Source organism: Caretta caretta, chromosome 4 (genome assembly GCF_965140235.1).
Source record: "Caretta caretta isolate rCarCar2 chromosome 4, rCarCar1.hap1, whole genome shotgun sequence".
Taxonomy (NCBI): domain Eukaryota; kingdom Metazoa; phylum Chordata; order Testudines; family Cheloniidae; genus Caretta; species Caretta caretta.
In genome coordinates this window covers 45,421,510-45,439,996 of record NC_134209.1, presented here as the reverse complement: position 1 = coordinate 45,439,996, position 18,487 = coordinate 45,421,510, and the positions used below count along the sequence as shown (strand labels likewise).

At 41.6% G+C, this 18,487-nt stretch overlaps 1 protein-coding gene across 5 annotated transcripts in view; it reads right to left on the bottom strand.

Annotated features, from left to right (window-relative positions):
* Positions 1-18,487, bottom strand: part of ANK2 (ankyrin 2) — a 565,434-nt gene that overhangs the window by 492,937 nt on the left and 54,010 nt on the right. Inside the window, exon 1 of one of the 5 annotated variants that reach the window (XM_048846723.2) lies at positions 16,558-16,687. The exons of the other annotated variants lie outside the window; for them this stretch is intronic. The gene's annotated coding sequence lies outside the window, so the exon portion shown is untranslated. Of the gene's footprint in view, positions 1-16,557; positions 16,688-18,487 lie in introns of those variants that run through there. 5 annotated transcript variants of the gene reach the window in all.

Sequence of the window (18,487 nt, the reverse complement as noted above, 5' to 3'; positions counted from 1 at the left end):
AATTGTGCTATTTATTTAGATGCCTCTAGAGTAATATTCCAGTCTCATTTCTTATGTAAATAAGCTAATATGATATCACTAATACAGTAGCAATTTTATGCCCAAAAGTTACAATTTATGTTGATATTTGAAAGGAAACTTTAAAAAAATGTAGTGTAGAGGGTTTTGCATGTTCTATAGATAAGCAGCAGTGTCATTTTACATAAAAGAGCAAAAATTTAAAGAGTTACCAAGCTACAATGTGAAACAGTCCCTAGAATGAGCATAACCAGTATATAAAAATAAATGATGAAATACTAAAATTCACAATTTGAACTGGTCAGGCATCTGGGTTTATAGTTTGGCATATTACTTACACTGGAGATTCACTATTTGATACATTCTAAATAGACGTTCAGATGCCAGCTTCCAAGGATTCTCTTTTCAATTAGATAAAAATCTGTAAAGTTCTTAATCGAATGATTATCAGTCTTTGTGCTTTGAAAAAAAGTCGCTTTTTACAAAGAGACAATGGAGCGAAGAAGTCCATGATAAATCCCTATTCCGTTGTTCTGTACAAACAAAAATGTGAATTACAGTGAGAGACCTGATACTTTTACTCATGATGTGTAGTACCCAGCAAGAAGCCTCTGACACCAATGGAGCTTAGCATGGAGTAAGGTACTACTCATTGTAAGTATTGGAATCTGACCTGCTGTGAAGAAAAACAAAGAAAATGATGACTGAAAGCTGAACCTCTTCTCCATGCTTTACTCCACTACTAAAAATGTATGATGTATCATCACAACAATTTTACAAAGCACATCTCTAAACATAATAAAGGACATGTTCCCTCCCGCAAACACCTTACAAGCCAACATTAAACATGACATGAGACAGTAGGGAAGTGGTTGGGTTAGGAAGAGCGGAAGTAACATCAGTAAGATAATGTGATAACTCAGTGAGTGCTACTGCACAGCATGGAGAAATTTTTGTTTTCCTTGTATTAGCGGAATAAAACACATCAAGGGCTGCATTGGCTAATTTCTTGTAGGTGTCACAGAAGAAATAGGTTTAGAAAAAGAATTTCAAAGAGTACAGACCAGCTCAGGAAGGGTATCCCAAGCATAAGGGGCAATGTGGAAGAAAACCCAGAGGAAGGCTGTGCAGGAAGCAGACAGAGATCTAGGATGGCATTATTGGTGGAGCAGAGAAGGCAGGAGGGAGAATATGAAAAGAAACAAGCTCAAAAAAGTAGCCTAGGAAGGGGAAGAGTTGGCAAAATTTTATCTTTAACCACAATGGGCCAGTTCTGATCTCATTTCTAGTGATATAAGTCAGGAGTATCTCCGCTCAAGTCCATATAGTTTTACCAAACTGGTGTGAGAAGAGAATCTGGACTTTATTTATAAGCAAGACTGGGAACACGCCACACTTTCTTGTGTAAATATTTTAATCACCATTTTTATCTAGAAGAGAAACATTTATTTCATGCTTTAAAAATGTTTGGAATCAATATGCAGAATAAATTTAAGATATACCTTCTCACCTTAGCATTAGCACTATGCACAAAATCTAATTGTATGTACAGATATAGTTTCAAAATAGATTCTTTTCTAAAATTTGAAAGGGAGGGTTTTCATCAGTGTGCCTCAAAAACATGTTCATAATTTTAGCTTATATATTTTTTGACAACTGGAAAACAACTGGGACTCTGGAGTACAGCTGCTTTTGTTAATGTTCCAGAAACTGAAGCTCTAATCTGTACTGGCAAGGAAAACTATACAAATAATCAAATCCTGCCTTCACTCAGAGAGTATAACACAAATGACTGTTCAGGTCTCTTCTCAGACAGTTCTTTTACATTCTTCAATTAAATCTCAAGAAAAGAATTACAGTAGATTCTCCCAATATTATTAATGTCGACTGAAGATAAAGATACTAATACACTTTCACTTTTATGCCGGGGGGGGGGAGGAAGAGAGAGAAACCTCATGGGGATTTTCAAAAGCAGGGGGAAATAGTTTTACTTTGTGTAATGACCCATCCACTCCCAGTCTCTATTCAAGACTAAGTTAATTGTATCCAGTTTGCAAATTAATTCCAATTCAGCAGTCACTCGTTGGAGTTTGTTTTTGAAGTCTTTTTGTTGTACTATTGCGACTTAAAGGTCTGTAATCAAACGACCAGAGAGATTGAAGTGTTCTCCAACTGGTTTATGAATGTTATAATAATAATATAATATATAATATTGTTAATCTATCCAACTATACACTTAGCCCAGCAGAAGAATCTGTCCTATCTCGGGGGCTCTCCTTCTGCCCCTTCACCCCCACGAACATGATACAGTTCTGTGATGACCTAGAATCCTATTTTCGATGTCTCCGACTCAAGGAATATTTCCAACACACCTTTGAACAACATACTAATCCACAGAGACCTTCCTACCAACACTACAAAAAGAAGGATTCTGGGTGGACTCCTCCTGAAGGTCGAAACAACAGACTGGACTTCTACATAGAGTGCTTTCGCCAGCGTGCACGGGCTGAAATTGTGGAAAAGCAGCATCACTTGCCCCATAACCTCAGCCGTGCAGAACACAATGCCATCCACAGCCTCTACAACTTGCGATAGGGCTTCTACATCCATAGTGGCCAGGATGGTGTTTTCAGGAAGATCACCGATGGATCTGCTGGTATTAGCTCATCTTAAGTGATCACTCTCCTTACAGTGTGTATGATAACACCCATTGTTTCATGTTCTCTGTGTATATAAATCTCCCCATTGTATTTTCCACTGAATGCATCCGATGAAGTGAGCTGTAGCTCACGAAAGCTTATGCTCAAATAAATTTGCTAGTCTCTAAGGTGCCACAAGTACTCCTTTCCTTTTAACATGCGTTTGTGTTTCCCTCAAAGCTGAGGGATCCATGCTTTTGTAACCTGAGAACCTCATTACTAAAAGGTACAAGAGCAGATCAGTCTGCAGCAAGCTTATGGAGCTCTGTCAAAGTAATATGAAATTCCATACCTGTATGTGTACCTTTATTTTCCTTCTAGTAAACTATACTACATATATTGCATGTATCTCACAGCATATGCATTATTAATACTGCAGTATTTGTCATGTGAAAAGTCATCATATACCTCAGTTATCACACCAAGTATCTGAGATAACAATTATTTCCTATTGCAGGTACACGGAATAACTACAGTATCACAGATGTAATTTGTGGGGTTGACTTTTTAATGGTAATCACAGTACATAAAACAGAAAGTGCTATCACAATTGTGTGTCTCCATGCTTTTATCAGGTAGTTCACCATTTTCCACGGTTGAATGTCAGACAGACACATTATTTTTAAACTTCAGTTAAAATCTCAATCTATTTTTATGTTAAATGAAAAGGATTTTCCCTGACCCCACCCTCCCACCCCTGGAAAAAAAATTCTACCCCACACATTTACTGTTTTAAAAAAATGTTAAAAAGGGGGGGGGGGGGAAATCTGGTTATTAAAAAGACCAGGCTACAGCAAAGAAGACTGGAGTTTGAAAGTTGGAATGCCCATAAATCTCAAGCTTTCTTTTACGATAAATATGATGGGTTGAAAACTGAACTGAATGTTCAAAAAATTTTAAAAAAAAGTTTAAAAAGAACAAACACTGAAAAAAATCTTGTTCTAAAATGCCACCACAAGACAAAAATTGGTCAAAGAAACAGTTGTGAAGGAAATGTTGCTTTTTATATGTGAACTCTTTCTCCATGTAGGTTTCTCATCCATCACAATAATATCCAAGTCCCTTTTACCTTTTAGCATGTTATTAATTTGCGCCCCAAACCTGCAAATGAGCCCTTTGTGGGGCTCCTTGTGGGTGCAGGGACGCCCGTGCAGAGCCAGTTTCAGGCTTGGGGCCTTATTGAGCACTTTATTCAGGGCCTGATCTTACAAAATGCTGTGCTCTCCTAGCTTCCATTGCCACAAGAAATTCTCAATTCCTTGAAGACCTGGGACCTATCTACCTAAAGTCTCCTATCCCCCAGCTCCTTAAAATGAATGTAGCACTCCACTTAAAACATATATCACCTATATATATCATCATCATATATCACCAACTCCAAATCTCTTGGACACCAACACCAACTCAGGCTTGACAAAGCCCTGGCTGGGATGATTTAATTGGGAATTGGTCCTGCTTTGAGCAGGGGGTTGGACTAGATGACCTCCTGAGGTCCCTTCCAACCCTGATATTCTATGATTCTATGATTCTTAGCTTCCCTGGCAGGGGAATGAGGGGGAAATGTTGCAGTCATTATGGAGGGAAATACTGCAATTGATTTTAAAAACAAAGGCAAAAGAGGGCCTTGTGGCTAAGGCAGAAAGTAAGGAGTCCTGATTACTATTCTAGCCCCACCTGTTGACAGGCATGCCATGTTGTCTTTGGTAAATCACATAAGGACACCTTTGAATGCCCTTACTCATGCTGGGTAGTGTGGCGTTCAATGATCACTCAGTGTTTAAAGTACTTCCAAGAGTTCTGCTTTATTCAGTATCCATTTCCAACTGGCAGTGCATAGCAAAAACAGCTGCACAGCACTCCAACCCAGATTGTCTGGGAAGCTCAACCCTCAAAGGCATAGTCCCCAGGTATCACAGGCAGTACCTTACTGAGCAAATGGCCCTATTGAAGCAAACGGGACAATTTGTGGAGTAAGGTGCTCCTTGTTGTCAGTAAAGGTATCAGAATCAGGTCCTCCATCTCTGCCTCAACTCCCAAAGCTATATATAAAAAATATTTTATTATTTTACAGCACCTATCCCAAGCTCTAGACAATCTTACAGCATTAAAAAGGTACAATGCAAAAAAGTACAGATCACAATATATTGTAATAGTCTGCCCTGATCCATACACAATATATTTACCCCAAAAATATAAAACCATAATGGCACAGAAAGAGTCACCCTCTAACCACTCCATATCCATCAAACCACGGCCTCAGAAAAGCCAGAGAGAAGAGATGACTTTGCAGTATGCCCTGAACATTATCATATGCAGATTCTCTGACATCAAGGGGACAGGCACAGCCAAGAGTAGAAAACTTCCAAGTGTGAACCCCATTTTTCTATTCAGGGGCTCCAATCTATATTGCAATGTCCACTGGGGATTGGACTATACACCTAGTGGAGAGACGATGGCCTGGCCTGCACTACAAAGTTACCTTGCATCGACTTATTTATGCATGTTTATACACTTAAATTTGTCTCCCCCGCATGTAAGTGCCCTGTTACGGCAATGCAGTGCAAGTCTAGAACCGGCATGACCTACATCAACCTTAACAGTCCTCCAGCAGCTGTTCCGCACTCCTCAATAACGACCGCTCTGGTCACAATTGTGAACTCCCCTGCCCAAGGGTCATGGAGACTGGAAGCCATCCCTCCCTTTAAAACCACCACATATTTTTGAAATGCCTTTTCCTGATTTCCCAGCTTGGTGAGCACACCTTGCACAACAATGGACAGTTGCTACCGCTCAACCAACCGTTCCAGCTCAGTGAACTAGACATGCTCCTGCCTGAAGTAGATAGGAGATATTGGACCTCCTGAGCCTGTGGGGGAAAGAGGCCATGCAGGCACAGCTACAAACCAGTCATAGAAATGTGGACACCTTTGAAAAGATTGCATAGGGGATGCAGTCAAAGTGGTATGACAGCAATCAGCAGCAGTGCTGTATGAAAGCCAAGGAACTGTGCAGGCATATTGCAAAGCCAGGGAGGTGAACAGTCAGTCAATCAATCTGGTGCTGAGCCATAGAATTACCATTTTTACAATGAACTGCATGCCACACTTGGTGGAGATTCCACCAGCACTCCACAGACCACCACGGATAGCTCAGCAAAGCCTGAAAGAGAGCCCCCTGTTGAGAACAGCAAGGAGGAAGAGAGACATGAGACAGTGGGGTGGGGAGAGGTCCAGCTATGCCACAAACCAGGATCTGTATGAGATTCCACCACACTCTAGTCCATGCCAACAGCCAAGCCCGGATGAGCCCGATCCAAGGGAAGGAACCTTGGGCAAGTGTGTGCTGAACCCTTTTGCATCACAGATTATGCAAGACATAACAGTTCTAACCACTGGGATATTTTTCTCACTGAAATCTAATCTAGTGAGTAAGCACTGCCAGTTTCCCTTTCAACTGCTCAAAGCAGATTCAACTGCCTTTCTGCACCTGCTGAGCTGAAAGCTGAATCCTTTCTTGGGGCTGTCAAGGTAGCCAGTGTATGGCTTCATAAGCCAGGAAAGCAAGAGGTAGGTTGGGTCCCCAAAAGTCACTATTGGCATCCACCAGTAAGGACAAAATCTCCTTGTTTGCAGCTTCCTGAACAGCCCTGTGTTCTTAAAAATGCGAGCCTCATGCACCTTCTCTGACTGGCCCTCATTGATATCGGTGAAACATCTCCAGTGATCCACCTACTCTTGCATAACTATAGAAAAGTAACCCTTCCTGTTGATATACTCTGCGGAAAAGTGGGCTGGGACCAAAATGGGAATGTGTGTGCCATCTATCGCTCCACTGAAGTTCAGGCACCCCAGAACTGCAAATCCATCCATGATGTCCTGCACGTTGCCGAGAGTCACAGTCCTCAGCAGCAGGATAAAATGAATGGCCCTACACACTTGCATGACAACAGCCCACACTGTGGATTTTCCAATTCCTAAAAGATTTCCTAAAAGATTGCCTGTAGCAATCCAGAATTGCAAGCATTTACCGTGCGATCATCACTCACTTCTCACCCATCAGTTCAGAATTAGATACATTCATGGAGAATAGGTCCATCAATGGCTATTAGCCAAGATCATAAGGGATCCATGATCTGAATGTCCTTAAGCCTCTGACTGCCAGATGCAGGGACTGGATGACTTAATCATTGCCCTTTTATTTTTCTTCCCTCTGAAACATCTGGCGCTGTTGGAAGACAGGATACTGGGCTAGATGGACTACTGGTCTGACCCAGTATGGCCACTCTTCTGCTCTTATCCTGATGTCCATACCTTGGAGGGCTGGTGTGAGCTCTGCACACAAATCCAGGAATGTGGTCTTTCACATCCAAATGTTCTGCAGCCACTGCTTGTCATCCCAAACCTGCATTACAATGTGATCCGACCATTCTGCATGCCTAGAAGTGGTTCTCCACCAGATGCTGCTGCTCCATGAATGCCACCAACCTCAAATTGCTTTTCACTATGTCCCTTAGCAATCTGTCCTCAAAGAAACTGTCATTTCCCTCGTTGCAGTACTGCCTTTGGCTCTGCAAAAAACAGAGGATCATTCGTCCTGGTTGTGCCCAACTATATTCAGTTGATTTCAGTGGTGTTGCAGACATCCTCCCCAGTTCAATCTTGTAAAAATGTGTAGTTGCCAGTTAACACCAACTAGCAGCCTTCTCTCCAAGGCTTCAAAACAGTAGAGGAGACAATATCTGACCTGGAAACCTCCTGCCACTGCCTTACAAAAAACAAATGGCTGCAAATGCAGTGGATGAGCTCAATAACTACCATAGGACTATCAGAAGATGCTACATCTGGAAACCAGGGAATAGCTATGCAAGGTTATTAAAACCACAAATGAGTGAGAGAGGACTGAACAACAAATGAACTCCTGTAGTATCTTTGACAGCTTGAGCTGAAGCAGTGCTCACTAGGGTCAAGATTTTTTTTAAATCACAGTTTTCATTTTTCAAACGAAAAATGGCTTTGCAATCAGCCCCACCAAAACAAAAAATGAAAACCAGTTTTTTTTAATTAAAATAAAAACGATGCTTCTTTTCTATTTTTTCCATCAAAACCATGAAAAGATTCCTGAAAAAAACTGAAGAAAAAAAATCCCATTTCTTTCAAAATATTGTGAAAACTGAAGTCTAATTTTTGTCTAGCCCTACAGATGCTTGAGATCCCTGGCCTGTGCTTCCAGATGGAGGACCTATGAAAAAAATACAGGAAGACAGGCAGACAAAAATTTTCAATTTCTGCTTTCATGGCGACAAGTGAAAATGGGCAGTGGGGTGGGAGGAGGGAATAGGAGAGAACAAAAAATGCTGCAGCAAAAGTGAAGGCAGATGCTCCAGTGAAGTCTTATGGCCAGGTTTAATAACTAGACTCACACACTGTACAATGAGTATTTAAAAATGTTAGGCTATAAATTTCTCATCACAAAATTTGTCAGTATTTTCTCAAATACCCTGGTAGAAAATTGACTTTGCTCTGTTCAGTCATAAACTTAATTCTAAAAGATAAAATAATCTTCATATTTCCAGTGATTTTCTATGCTTGCATAGTGTGCAATATAGTGAAGAGACAGTACAGTTCTGTAGAAGGCTGGAAAGATCCCACATACCCCCCTTTAGCACACTGTTGCATTCATTTGAATTGAATCATACTTCAATAGCATATGACAGCCACTCAAAAAAAAATCCCCCAAAACAGTAGTAGTATTCATTTCACCTGCTATTCAAAATGCCTAGCACGCGTTAACATTAACTCAAGCTGAGAGAAAACATCTCTACAGAGTAACCAAGCACTTGGTTGCATTTCTGACCCTCATTACAAAAATGGGAATACAGTGCAACAGAATCATTTTCGTAGGAGCAGGGTATATTTTGTGGCTTCAGAAAACCACCTCCTTTGTTCCCATCCCCAGTTCTGACTCAGGCAAAGTTCTCATTGCTTTCAGGCCTACTGATCAGCTATAATCTTAAGGAGGAGTAATATAAGCCATGTACACTCCATTATTAACAATTAGCACAACCGGATGAATAGTATTAAATATGTTATAACAAAGGCTACGCTGGATGAGATATTATTTATTATTTGTATTCAAGTAGTGCCTAGGAACCCCAGTTACAGGCCAAGACCCCACTGTGCTAGGTGCTGTACAAACATAGAACAAAAAGACAATCCCTGCTCCAAAGAGCTAACAATCTAAGTATAAAAAAGACAGACAGTACAAGGAAATAATGAGACAACGTTAGTCAGCACGTTAAGCAGTGGTCTCAGCACACCAGCAGCCTAACTGTTGTTAGGTTTTTTGTAGGTATCATAGAAAGGAGAGTTTTAAGGAGGATTCTGAAGGAGCATAATGTGTTCATTTTGCAGTTATTTACATGGAGCTCCTCTCAAATGACAGGCAGCACTGGAAAAAGTATGACGGTGCTTGTTGGAAAATTTAACAATGAGAGATGATAGGCAGGGTAGGGATAGGCCTTGGAAGGCCTTGAAAGTGAAGAACAAGTAGCTTATGTTCAATGCAATACAGAAGGGGGAGGCAGTAGAAGGATGCAAAAAGAGGAATGACATGGTCAAAGAGACGGGCTAGGAACATGATCTTTGCAGCATCATTCTGAAATGATATGTCTCGCGTAAGATTGCATTTGTCAAGGCCAGAGCAGCAGTGAAGCTAATAGGGGGTGGGATGGGGAGGATGATCATCACCCCACCCTCAGCGGCCTTTAGGTGTATGCTTAGCACCTTTTCAAATATATTATGCAATTGACTAAAGGAGGTGCATGACACAAACGTTCACACGGGTACGGAGAATGAGCCTGCCTTGTGCTCACTCAGCAATGGTGGCTCCTGTTCCATAGGGCTGTGCACAGCTCCCAGATCCAGGTGTTGAACCAGGGTGCACAGAGTCATGTGGCCCTGCACACCCTACTGCAACACCACTCACTCAAATTTGACCCAGTGACCCCTCTATCCTGATGGAGGGGCAGCCGAGCCAAACTTGAATGGCACTGCAACCACATATGCCAGGTTGCAACATCCAGAGTGGGGAGTTGGGCCCATCCTTGTGAGACAGAAGTCACTACTACTGGGTGAGTGCAGGCCAGGCTCCCTCTCCAGCTCCAGCACCCCACCCTGGCTGGGGCCTCCCCTCCACACCAGGCCAGGATTAGGGTTGCAGTGCTGGGGCAGAGAATGCAGCAGGCATGGTAACGTGTAATTAGAAAGCCAATACGTATAAATGCAGGTGGCACCATCAGTGACCCATTGCCTCTTCCTCTGTTGCAAATCTTGGCTCCACCACTGAGCCAGAGAGAAGAATGTTATAGTAATCAAGATTTGAGATTATGACAGCCTGGACATAGATTTAACTGTGGGGATGGATAGGAAAGTCTGTGTTTTACAGATTTTATGCAGAATAAATTGATAAGATTTAGACATAGCCTGGATGCGAGGACCTAGCCAGAGGTCCAAGTTGAAGAGGACATCCAGATTATCAGTCCAAGTGACAGGCAGGATGGCGGTGTTGTCCACAGTGATAGAGGAAGGAGATAGTGAAGAGGTCTCGGGGTGGGCGGGGGGGGTGGAGGGAATTAAAAGCTCTGTTTTAGTCATGTTGAGTTTGAGTTGATGACTGCACATCTATGTCAGAGAGACAGGACAAAATTTTAGTTTGGACAAAGGGAAACATCAACATAGAGATGACAGCTAAGTTTGCGTTTGCTGATGAGATGTGGTGTAGAGGGAAAAAAGAACCAAGGACAGAGCCCTGTGGGACAGAGCCCACAGAAAGCTGGAACAGGAATGAGAAGGATCCTCAGAAGGACACACTGAAGGAGCAATTAAAGAGGCAGAAAGAGAACTCAGAGAGGACAGAGTCACAAAAGCCAAGGGAGGGCAAGATTTCAAGGAGAGCGCAGTTGACTATGTCAAAGGCAGCTTTCAGACGATGAGGATGGAGTACTGGTTCTGAACTTTGTCTGAGAAGTTATTTTTATTGCGAATATTAAGTACCAGATGATTTGGAACTTCAATTTCTTGTTCAGTTTCTAATTACACCAGACCCTCGCTAGAACGCGCGTCTATATAGTGCGAATTCGCATATAACGCAGTCGTGGCCATGGATCCCAAATTTAATTACTTTAATTGCAATTCATTTTAACACGGTCCCCGCTATAACGCGGTCCCTGCATTAATGCAGTACCTGCATGGATCCCAAATCCCGCGTTCTAGCAAGGGTCCGGTGTACTTCAGTTCTCTTCAGACTTAGTCAATAGAATAGAAGACGTGTTTATTTGTTTTTGTAAATCCCTATGTGGGTGGGCAAGCATATAAAAAAATATATGAGATTTCATAGGAAATATCATTTTATTACCATCAGAATTGTTTCTGGAGGTTTTACTACTAACGATTGGCCATTTTGTCTTTTGCAGTGTGTATCACATTCAGCATACCCTTTAAGAAACTGATATCTGGCTGAATAATTTCTAAATAATATTTTTATAATTGTCTGAACATTTTGAAAAATACAATTAAGAGTACAGGCAAAAATAGAATGTAAAGAGAGCCTGATTTGCCATTGCTCTGCATCATGTGTAGTTATTTTCATGACTACGAGGTGAGACTAAAAGACTATCATTCTGATTTGGTAGCACTTCATACCCATTTGGTTCTTGCATAAATAAATACATGAAGTGCAGGGTAACGGAGACGGGGGCCTAAAGTCTGTAACTTTGCAAACATACATTATGAATGCTCACAGTATTCAACATCCAATTAAAAGTAAATTTTAGGCGGTGTGCAAAGTAATTTAAAATATATTTCAATATTTCTGTGTATGTTTTCTACCACAGAAACTGAACTATGTTCTCCCCAATGAAGCTCAACACATAGTTGATTTATTATAAACGTATTTTACTCACATAATAGAACCTAGAGATGTTGCTGTATGAAGAATTGCTATAGATTTGCAAGCAGATGTTGCAGAACTGATAGAATACAGACCTGCTCTGCTTTGATTTCCTGAAAACTGTAACATTAGCACCATGGTGATGTTACTACTGTATCACATTAATGCAGACATCCATATTTCAAGAACCGAGTCTTTAAAACTAAAAGGAAAAAAAACTTTCTTGAAGAGTTTATTTTAAAAGTTATGTCTAATTGCTGTGCATAATAAGCATATCCATGTCTACTTTCATTTAAACGCTGAGTACTGTTTTCAAGAAAGATTTTAGTTTTTGTTATTTTTTTAACAAATTATTGATTATCTCATTACGGTAGTCCTAGGAAAACAGAGCCATATATTTACAAGTAGCTTCTGAGCAGACAGATGTCACTTTAACTTCTTACATTGTAATAACTTCAATACTGATTGTACTTAGCAGCCTAAACATGAAACCAAATACCAGATTATTATTTGTTCTAGTTCATGATAAACTGATATGTACTAATGACCCCAACTCGAGCAGTCCCATTCAAGTGGGACCACTGGCATTCAGGGGCCACTCTGCAAACATGTATGCACCTGAACAATGGTGGATTAAAATGGGACTTCTCACATTAATATGTATTTGCAGGGTTAGGGATTGCAGGATTGTGACCCAAGAGCATAGAGGCTGATGGCTCAAGACCATACTTTTTAAAATGTCTGTTGCTCCTTGATCTGGTTAAGAAACAGATAAAATTCAACCACAGCCATGGCAACAAATATTCAATGTCATGTTCAGTAACTGGAATTCTGCATCAACACAAGTTAGGCAATCAGTTTAATACAACAAGTGGTTTCAAGGTCTATGCTAACTAATTGGCCAAATCTATATTTAAGAATTATTGACAGAAATTGGACATAACACATTACCAGTAAAATACATCTAAAACCAACCTCCAAATATCAATTTCATATTCTATTACAGTACTTATTTGGTCCCCATTAACATAGTCTCTGAAAACTGCACATTCTTTCATATATTTATGTTCACCAAAACCCCGTGAGGTCAGGAAATACTATTATCCTCATTTTACAGAGAAACAGAGGGTGTCTACACTGCAAAAAGGTGTGTTCTTAACTTGGATTAGCTAATCTGCACTGGCTATTTTGGGTTAAAATAGCGGTGAAGACATGGCAATGAACTCAGGTTAGTAGTTCAAGTTCAACCCCATGCTCCCCCATAGGCAAGGCACTATAGGCACTTACAGGGATCAGTTTCCCCCACACCTACCTAGGTGTTCAGTTTTCAACCGCAATGCCTGATTGAAAAGGGACCCTGGCGGCTCCGGTCAGCACCATTGACTGGGCTGTTAAAAATCCAGTCGGTGGCACAGCAGGCTCCCTGCCTGCCATGGCTTCATGCAGCTCCCGGAAGCAGCGGTATGTCCCCACTCCGGCTCCTAGGTATAGAGGCAGCCAGGAGGCTCCATGCGCTACCCCTGCCTCAAATACCAGGTCCGCAGCTCCCATTGGCCGGGAACTGTGACCAATGGGAGCTGTGGGGGCGGCACCTGCAGACAGGGCAGCGTGCAGAGCCTCCTGGCCGCGCCTCCGCGTAGGAGCCGGAGAGGGGACATGCCACCGCTTCCGGGAGCTGCTTGAGGTAAGCGCTGCCCAGAGCCTGCACCCCTGCTCTCAATCTCTCCTATTGAATCTGTTCCACTGTGCTTAAACAATTAAATATTAGTGGTGCCAAAGAGAGAGCAAGGCAGAGGAGGGGGATTGAACGCAGGTCTTTTACATCCCAGGTGAGTGCCCTACTAATCTAAAGCTCATAAGGAAGTCACCCACTTCCTCCTCCTCCATTCAATTCAACCCAAACCAGTTTTTTTAAACAATTGTTTTGAATGGCCAGCAAACCAAAAATATCAATTATCCATTCTGTCCTACTCCCGAGTCCCAGGCTACCACCCTAACCACAGGATCATCCTTCCACTCCCAGACTCACTCAGCTAACTTATTAACAACAATAAACAGTAGCATCTGGCTCTCATGTGAGCTGATTTGTACAACAGGGCAATCTATATCTTTAGTCTCCTTCAGACATTTAGATGGACGGAATGTGCGCCTAGTGTGTTACAACAACCCTGAAATGTTTTTGGCTCTGACTGGGAACACATTAGCATTAACTTAAATCTGCTGCTTTGTTTACTACATGAGATATCTGCTTGTGTTTTATGACTAAATGGTATCAGTTAAAGAGACTCAAACATTGTACACAGCAATATACAGTATGTGACAAAAGCTATCCACTGTAGACAAAACCAAATGGGCATCAATTTACATTTACACTTCAAAATCATGTTTTTGTTTTCAGAACCATGAGAGAGTCATTATGCACAACAACAGTGACCTTAAAAAATTTCAGGTTTCAAAGTAACAGCCGTGTTAGTCTGTATTCGCAAAAAGAAAAGGAGTACTTGTGGCACCTTAGAGACTAACAAATTTATTTGAGCATAAGCTTTCATGAGCTACAGCTCACTTCATCGGATGCATACTATGGAAAATACAGAAGATGTTTTTATACACACAAACCATGAAAAAATGGGTGTTTATCACTACAAAAGGTTTTCTCTCCCCCCACCCCACTCTCCTGCTGATAACAGCTTATCTAAAGTGATCACTCTCCTTACAATGTGTATGATAATCAAAGTGGGCCATTTCCAGCACCTGGATTTGTGCTGGAAATGGCCCACCTTGATTATCATACACATTGTAAGGAGAGGTTTCAGAGTAACAGCCGTGTTAGTCTGTATTCGCAAAAAGAAAAGGAGTACTTGTGGCACCTTAGAGACTAACCAATTTATTTGAGCATAAGCAGGAGAGTAGGGTGTGTGGGGGGGGGGCTTAAGAGGCTTTTGATCAGGCCCTCTATCACCATCACTGAACAGACTACTAATACCAGGTTATCTTTTGAAATCACATTACATTTACTAGAGGGCACTGCAATTCTGTTCACTCATCTGAATGGTTAAGAAAATATGGGGGATGAAGAGAAGTAAACATGACCGAACATAAGTGATTAAAAAAATGTAACACAAAAGCTACCTGAACATAGCTTAGCAAAAGAAATGCAGTTTAGCAAAGAACTTTTTAAAATATCTGTTTTTCTGCACGCATACAATACTGTATCAACCTGCTCTTTCAACATGTGCTAACAGTAAAAGTGAATCATCCCACAAAAACAATACAATAGAACATGACTGTAAACATCTTCTAAGCAGCCATTATTTGTAACCAAAGTGGGATCCAAGTATTAAGGCCTCCTCCATACCTCAGCTATAAAGATCAAACACATGCATCTGCCCTAGGAAAACAAAATCGGAAACAGCTAAAATATTTTTGCCCAGTTTCCCATAATAAAATTACTTGTAATAATTTGAGTTTAATGTGTACTTTGGTGTGGTTTATTTCTCTGAAACATTTCCCCCCACAGAATAAGCAACTAAAAATACATCAGATACCTTAGCACAACTGAGACTGTTTCAGGGGAGATAAAGAAGTAATATTGGTGATTTCCGTTTTCCTGTGAAAAGCATAAAACCAGAGCCAAAGCAAGGTAACTACAATCTGGATTTGTAAACAGCTGAAACACCCAAGGACCCTATTTAATACTCCTTACTCATACTTCACTCAGATAAAATTCAGCAGTGCCCTACACCTGTGATTCTCTGACTAATCATTTCTAACAAAAAGTATGGTTACCTTAATTCAATAGCTCACCACTAAAAAAGGTCAGTTACTAACTGATCTTCATTATCTTGATAAGAAAGTGGAATCAGGGGTGGAGTCACCTCACAATAGTCTATTGTTCTGCACTGCTCGAAAACAATCTTATGGAGAGCAGCCGCTTTCTACCCCAAAACACATGTTTATATGGGGAGGAAGAAATAAAACTCCCTACTAACCTGTACACAAGAATCCTTTGGGTTGGGGGCCTTTTAGAAATCATGCAGGATTTTATTAATAAACCTCCCAGTGTGTCTTTTCAAAAGCTCATTCTTCTTATCCTTTTAAAAACACTTCAGTAGAAAAGCAGTTGCACCTTGGGGCAAAACTCACTTTCAAACCATTGCCTTCAAATAAAAATGGAAATTTACTTTCTGATGCCCCCAAGCAATAGGGGAAATCTTTTATTTTAGATATCTTTTCCCAAAAGGCAGATTTCCTGTTCTCTTTGAAGAACACTGGTTACAGTCCTCCTACCCTTCTCTGCAGCTCTGCATTTCAATAGTTTTCACACAATATAACACAGACTCTAGGGTTTCTACTAACAACCCTACAACTGTTCTGGACAGAGGAAGGGTCTGGCCAACACATACACATACATTTTTCTTTCTCAGTAACACATTTTAGAGACTCTTACCTCCCCACCCCCCAACTCTCTCCCCTCCACCCCACAAGAAAACTACCATTCATTTCGCCACGACCTCTAAGACACAAATCCAAATATCCTATCACTGTTTCTTGCAAGAGACAACACTGCTTTTTTGCAAGGAAACCTCCGAAGAGAAGAGAATCATTAAGTCCATTCAAGACTAGTTTGGAAATCTGAAATAAATCAAGAACAGTCATAATTCTGCATCCAACTACAACAGCAAGTGCAGAGCAAAGCAGCCGTGAGCCTGTGGTACATGGATGTTACAAACATTAGTGATAAGGATGAGGATCTGTCTGCATCAATTCCTGCAGTTTGCAAATCCACTGGTAACACACAGCACTTCCCTGCTGCAAGTCACAAAAGGAATTCAGCTAAGGAGCCTCAACCCCCTACAGCATCCCTGTCGTAGAACGATACAATACAGCCACTCACAGCCAACACCAGGCTCTCTCCCTCCCTGTACAGGGGACAAGTCAGCGAGCCTCCAAGCTTTGCTGCAAACTGATGTCTCTTCTAGCTCGAACAGACTTTCCGATTACAGCCTTCTGACTGTAATCCATGTGCTTGCTGCTGGCCAGTGCCTATAGCCCACACAGCACCACATGATCACTACGGCAATATTAGAGCCTCCTGGTAGGGTTGCCAACCTCCAGGACTCCCCTGGAGTCTCCAGGAATTAAAGATTAATCTTTAATTAAAGATATCATGTGATGAAAACTCCAGGAATACGTCCAACCAAAACTGACAACCCCACCTCCTGAATGCTCCAAGCCATCTGCCCACAAGAACTTGCTCTCCTCAGTTGCATTTAGATTCCTGGGTATCACAGCTGGTAGGTAACATGGGCTCTGAATGAGTTTGTACAGATTCTTCCAGAGATTGCTGATCCCCCTTGGGAGCGTAACAAACAGCATGACTCTACAGTTCCTTTGATGTCAGGAATTTACCGTTCTGGTGGGAGATAGACGCCCCTGGCTAGCAGGAGCCCAGGGGACCAACAGCAGTGGCAGGGAATGTGTGAAGCCCTTCACACAGCACTGGACCTGGACCCAACGGGTGGCAATCCCCAGATGAAGCACTACCCTTCCCCCAGCCAGATGAGCTGAGGGAGGCAGACGTTCTTGACCTGAAGCCTCCCCAGGGAGCACAGTTATTTCACAGCCGCTGTAACTATCATGTGACAAGCATCACTCTACTTGCATGTTACTCCCCTTCCCTGTGCCAGCCTTGGCAGCCTTCTCTATGTACAATATAAGCTCCTTGAGACAGGGACCACCTCTTACTGTCAACCACTTAGCACACTGGGGCCTCTGGATGCCAGGATCATACGAATAATCACCACCACTATGTGAACAGGAGCACCTGGAGCTTCTCTTTCCTGACTGACGTGTAAAGTAGACACAAGGTGATGATTTCAGGAATGTACATGTAGTTTCATATGCAAACAACCTCCAACACAAAATCACCATCCTTAAAGAAAAACTGAAACAAAATTACAGTGGTAATGTTTTTGCTGCAAAAAGGAGCCTCTGGAGGAAAGCAGCTGCTTCAGAATTACGAGGAAAACTGCTAGTCCAGGTGGCCAGCTGAGAAGGGAGACTTTTAGTTTTGTTAAAATGATTGAGAACCCAATGCACTACTGCTTTTTATGGCAGTGCAAATCCACTGAAATCAGCGAAGTTGCACTTGTGTAAAACTGGAGTAACGAAGTATTGAATCAGGTCCATTATCTATAAACTTGCTTCTGGTGGGCACTATTGGAGGAGAATGAGGGGTTTTTTTGAATGAGAGAAGAAAGAGTGTGGTGGCTTGACAACATGGCCAGAGGGGTGGGAAGGGGAAGAATGGAAAAATCCACAGCAACAGCAGTTGAAGGAAATAAATGGAAGGGTCAAAGCTGGCATAGCTGGTAAAACAAAATATGTGAGTAGATTATGCTTCTTAGACCGCATTGCCTTGCCAGATCCCCTTGGGCCTATTTGATTTCTTTCGGGTACAAGATGTAAAGTTGACTTGAGACTTACTGAACAATAACATCAAGGATTTTTACACACACACAGAGTAGTAAGCTCTAAGATCTGAATGGTGTCCCAGCATAGTCTCAGAGTATGGGCATGTTTGCTGGGATCCATCTGTGACTGGACACTCTTGCTGTAAGATAAGATAGGATGTATGCACAACACAGCACAGTCTGGCAAACAGTAAGAGATTCATTTGACAGCTGTGGTCATGGAAACTGTACACAAGAATATCATAGTAACCAAAGCACCTCAGGTAAATTGAAAGTTCTTTTTCTGTTGACTTTTTTTGTCCTAAATTAAATGGGTAAAAACTAATGAAAAAGCAGGAGAGTGTTTGGTAC